This window comes from Anser brachyrhynchus (assembly GCF_964034855.1).
Source record: "Anser brachyrhynchus genome assembly, chromosome: 2".
Lineage (NCBI taxonomy): Eukaryota > Metazoa > Chordata > Aves > Anseriformes > Anatidae > Anser > Anser brachyrhynchus.
Genome location: NC_137695.1, coordinates 95300844 through 95306502, shown reverse-complemented (window position 1 = coordinate 95306502; position 5659 = coordinate 95300844). Strand labels below are relative to the sequence as shown.

Here is a 5659-nt window from a genome sequence, read left to right as displayed (position 1 = left end):
TACCTGAAAAGGCTGTTATTGTCAGTGCAAGGACACATCTACTGTACTTCAAGCGCAAGGCTGAAATTGTACAGAGTCCACATATACAGTACAGTATTTGTTTCTTCAAAACCCACTGGGATTTCAAGTCACCAAGCATTTATTATGCTGAAACAGTCCTTTAAAATGGATTATTTTGAAAGCTTACAAGGAAGAGCTCCTCCATCTCTATTAGCAAGCTGTGGACTGGTTCCCTTTGTAAGAAGCTGCAGGGGATGGAAATACTTGGCATCACATTGCACTTTGCTCGGGAAAATGTTCAATATCCTAGTACAAAATACAATAAGAGAGCTGTTTACCATGATGTCTATCCCCATATCTGTTCAGAACCGCCAAAAAAACAAGAGTCTTACAACAGAGATAACAAAATAGCCAGGAAGACAAAAATCTACTCAAAGCTTCATTTAGAGAATTTCTGTGGGAATCTGTGGTTCATGCTTGAGCATACAATGCTTCTTGTTTAACATACTTAATGTCCATTGACTGTTCCTTGCACCACTACAGTTACACACATATTGTACACAGAAATGGGACACAAACACTGTGGATTACCACCTATGGTTTTATTAACTGAAGAATAGATGAGGGGAGAAATATAATAAAGGCTTATGCTAGCCCACATGAATGGACTTTTTAAGAGCAGTGAGGCAAAATGAGAAGCCTTTGCATTCTAAGGTGTTATAGAAACTTAATGTATTCTGGAAATAGGAAGGTGACAATTTTCATTAGGGATTGGTTTTGTTTTCTCAAGATTAAAAATCAAAAGGAGGCAAATCTTTTAATCGTCTCGTAAACCAAGCTCTTTCTAAGGCTTAGTATAGCTGATCTGAGACACACCATCTTCAGTGCAGCAACATAAAAAAACCACACACACCCCACTCTAATTTATCTCCCTGTGCTTAAAATTCTGACTGTAGTAACAATATTCTGGAGTGAAATCAAACAGAAAGAAAATTGTTACAGGGTTAAATTAAAAAATGAAATAAAATCTCAATATCACTAGTTAGGATTGTGCAGAAAGACTTTGAAATATTCTCATTTGATTTTTCAGATCCTCAGAAAATAGATGTGATGGAAACTAGTGCTGATACATAATGATTGATATTTAAATATGTATCTATATCCTTTTTTTTTTTTCTTGAGGAGCTGGAATCATACTCCCTCCAGACTCATAGTCCATACTATGTTCTTCAGTTTTATGAAAACACAGCTGAACCAATCACTTCTTTAGAACTATATGCATATGTAAAGCTGAAAATGTGTGTCAGTTGGATATCTCCCTTAATCAGAAGCTTTATTCAATACTGAGTGCTCAATATCCCTGGGTTCATCATGTAATTTCTGAAGCCTTCACTACTTTGGCATTCAGAATGAAACATTTTCTCAAGAAAATAATGCTTGTCTTCCCCCTTCTCTAGTGTAGAGTATTAACACTAATATTCAATGCATACAATGACTTACACCAGCTGAGGTAGTAGGCATTCTTACATTAGAAGTCAGATGGGAGAGAATTCTGAGAACCCTGTGTATCTCTGCAAAAACAGTGATATGTTAATGTAGCATATTTTCTTCATGATCATATTCTGAATAGATGAGTCGTTACAACTGACAATAAATAAACAAATAAATGGCAGATTGAGAGCTAGCTTGTACAAACAGTTTGGTATGACCAGAGAGCTAGCTTGTACAAACTGGTATGACCAGCGAAGGTAGAAGGCATGAATATACAGAATCCCACTTTTGATTGAATGAGCCATTAGTAATTTAAATAAGTACAATAAAAATACTTTCAAATGCAGTTCATTACAGGAACATTTCACCCTCTTCCCTTCCCTTTCCCCCCTTACTTGTTATTCTTTCAGTTTTCAATCTAAAGCTTTGAAGTCACTGCAACAGCTTTAGATTTGAATTCTCAGAAGTTTACTACATAAAGGGTATTACATTAGAAAAGACAAATGTTTATGAATTTCCAGTTCTTCCACACAAATATATGTTTGCTGTGAAATTTTAAAATACATTAATTTATGAGCTTAAATAAATAAATATAATCCAAAAAAAAAAAAAAGAATTGGAAGAGGAAACTCTTTGCTGCCCAGAGTTGGCCTCTGTCAAATGTGACATGCTGTGATATCTTTTCACCTATTTTTTAAGGAAATAGGCTATAGTTTTTAAAAATCAGTTAAACAGGTAGTTCTAGGAGTGATTATGAAATGTGCTTTTCCAAAATAGAAACACCATTCTTATAATCTCTCTTTTTTTCTTTTTTCTTTTTTTTTTTGGGGGGGGTGGTGGAGAACAAGGTTGGGGGTGTTTTCAGGAAGCATGGGGGATGTGGCAGTAGATCTAAAATGACAGATGATACTGAAGCATTAAAAGAGAATGTAATTTTGATTAACAACACAACATTTTGACTAATTTTAACTGTTTTGCATAAAATCCTTCATTACAAGTACAAATGATGCCTGGAGCTGAACTGGAATCATGGAAAGAAAAAAAAAAAAAAAAGATACAAATTTATTCTTTTGTTTTAACAAGAGGATTCTATTACTTCCCTCATATCTCTGAGGATTACCTGGCTTGCTGGGTGAGAACAAATTTGTTTATGCCATTTGACCAAGACCAGGTATTTTTAAATTTTTAAGTTAAGTTTTTTAATTCTTTTCTTTTTACAAACAAATCTTTTTGGATATCCTAGTCTCCTGACCTCGCTCACCAACTACTTGAAACACCAAAACAGAATGCTATTTATTTCATCCCTTTTATTGAACAAATCTGGCTATGTTCTCATCTCTTGTGAACATTAGCCACAAACAGGGTAATGCACCCGAAGCATGAAAGAAGAAAAGAACATTCTTGCCCAAAGAGCTTTATCATCACCTGAAAACACTTTATCCTTACATAGTTTCTAGAACAGGAAAGAGGTCCTTTTCACCCCATTGTGCTTTAAATGTCTGTTAGAGTTCAGTGTGATAGTCTGTGAGGCTACTTTCTCTTCTCACAGTCAAATGTACTGAATAACTATGTCTGGTCACCTCTCATTCACTGAGACTTTCCTTATTCTTTCTTAACTTTAAACATGGCAGTTTTTAGTTAATTTTATGAATCTCAGCACGACCTGTAAACCTGTTTGTTTTCTGATGAAAAACATTGTTTACAATGAAGTAGTCCCATTTAGATAAGAGCATTTTATTTTATTTTTTTAATTTAATGAAGTTCTCCTCCCTTGGTAATTATTTTGGCAGGCTGTACTTGTAATACTGTAATTTCAAAATAATTCTTGTTAGTATTATTTAAAAACATCATACAGGTATGTATCAGATACAAAATAATTTATCTGTTGCCATATTTAAATAACATTTCTCTGTCAATTCAATCACATGAAGATTACTTATGTGGATATAATATTGTCCTGTACTTTAGGCATAAATGTGGGAGTTGGAAAGTTTATATCTTGGTCCTGCAAATGTCTGTGTTCACATTCCATTGTCCCTAACTACAGTGATTTGTTCCATGGAAATTAAAGTAGCAGCCACTAGTAAAAAGTATATACTTCTATGCTCATGTTGACAGGATTTTGTGAATTAATGTGACATTTAAATATGCTAAGAATTTAGGAATCTCTCTAGAGTATGAAAACTTAAGCTATGTGTAGCTATAACAAAACACAACAAGGATCCACTTTGAAATATACAAAAAATATCAACTAAAGAAAGTTTTTGTGTAATTACTTAATTAATTTGGCTTTTAACTGCTATGTATTACTTCAGTGAAGATTTAATGAATGATATGAGCCTTTAAGTTTTCTTTTGAGATTTACAATATTTTCCTTTGGAAGTGCCTGTCAAATGAATGGGTACACTTCCTTATTTGCCCAGAGTCCAGTAATTTGTTGATATGAACCTGACTAGCATAAACACTACATTAGTGATCAAGAACATTGTCAGTGGAAAAGCGAGTATTTCCTAAGAATTTGCTTTTCTCAAGTCAGAATTTTCTCAATTCGAATTTCTTGTAGAATAATTTAATTGAAAAATGTACATATATTAGCCTTCATCGAGTAAGTCATTGCGATTTTGGGAAGAACTAGTTTTTGTAAGTTATTTTAATTTATTTTTTTTTTTCAGTGTTGTAGATGAGCAGAAAACAAAATTAACAGAATTAAAACTGTTTAGCCAAAACATGTGAGGACTTGTGGAGTTTTGTCTCATGTGATCTCTACATCCATGATTAGGGCTGTGATATGCCTCATCATCTTTCGTATTACAAAGTCCAGGTCTTCACTCCTGCACTTGCAACTGTGAAACAAAATAGTGCATCGTCTGCATCTTTTATCTTTGCTCTCCTTTTGATGACAATTTGGAGATAATAGAGTACACAACATAATAATAGAAAAGCAAGGAGCCTTCTGCACATGCAGATTACATCTGATGTTTTTTCTGCAAGAACAAACTCTGCTCTACCTATAACCCTGTGTAAGTATTGTGTTGTTGCATGGCATTTTCATTTGTGTAATTTTATCAAATCCTTGATCCTTCCGTACTGTGTAGGAGCTCTCAAAAGTTTCTTTTCCCCTTTTCACACATCAATACTTAATCCTGCTACAGAACTTAGAAAGATAGGCACATTAATATTTCATAATTTTTATATATTAAAAGGGCAGGAGGTACTTCAAGCAAAATTTCACGCAGCGTCTTGAAACAGGAATCATTTAGACCTGCCTTATACAAGAGGATTAGTCAATCAGCATAGATCTTTCTTTTCCTAAAATCTATGATTCAATAAAACGACAGTCAGCCCCATGTTGTATTTACAGATATTTGCAGTGATCTGAACATAAAAATGTAAAAAAAAATAAAAAATAATAATGGCAAGGAATGTATATACCATAAAAATACATCAGGAAGAGGTTCTTCACTGAGAGGGTGGTCGCACACTGGAACAGGCTCCCCAGGGAAGTAGTCACTGCACTAAGCCTGTCGGAATTTAAGAAGCATTTGGACTGTGCACTTAGTCACATGGTCTAAAATTTTGGGTAGACCTGTGTGGTGCCAGGAGCTGGACTCAATGTTCCTTATGGATCCCTTCCAACACGGGATATTCTATGATTCTATGATTCTAATAATAAGAGGGTTATTTTTCTCATGCTTTTCACCTCAGCATTCAATGAAATAAAAACTTCCTTTTTGAATATCTCCGTAACTGCCTCAGAATTCAAGCTGACACTCAGTTTTGCTGACAGGACATGATATTGTCCCAACATTTTAAGTAGCCATATAGAAAAGGATATAAACCTGTGTAGTATCAATACCTGACAGATATACTGTTTTTGTATGATTGTGTTCATCTCTTGCAGCTGAGGATTCACACCATTTATGAATAAGCAAAGATACACTTATTGTTTGCTTAAATAAAATGTGTTATTCTGACAAATTACAACTGCAAACATCACAACCTGTAACCTGCTGTAACCCTGCTGTGGGTCTCATGTTGGATTGTACCTCTGTGGTGATACATAATGCTGAGGCATAATTGACAGTTGTAGATCATACATATGTTGTTCACAAACAAGGTCTACAAATATTCTTTTCCTGATATGTGAAAATGAGAGTCTTCATGATGA

The 5659-nt window shown here is 34.3% G+C and overlaps 1 long non-coding RNA gene across 1 annotated transcript; it reads right to left on the bottom strand.

Moving 5' to 3' along the window:
• Positions 1–276: 276 nt before the first annotated feature.
• Positions 277–5143, bottom strand: LOC308189232. Its single transcript, XR_013946170.1, has 3 exons — positions 4924–5143; positions 1501–1571; positions 277–306 (listed from the first exon to the last, which is right to left on the bottom strand). It is a non-coding gene; the product is annotated as an uncharacterized lncRNA (long non-coding RNA).
• Between the last annotated feature and the right edge of the window lie 516 nt (positions 5144–5659).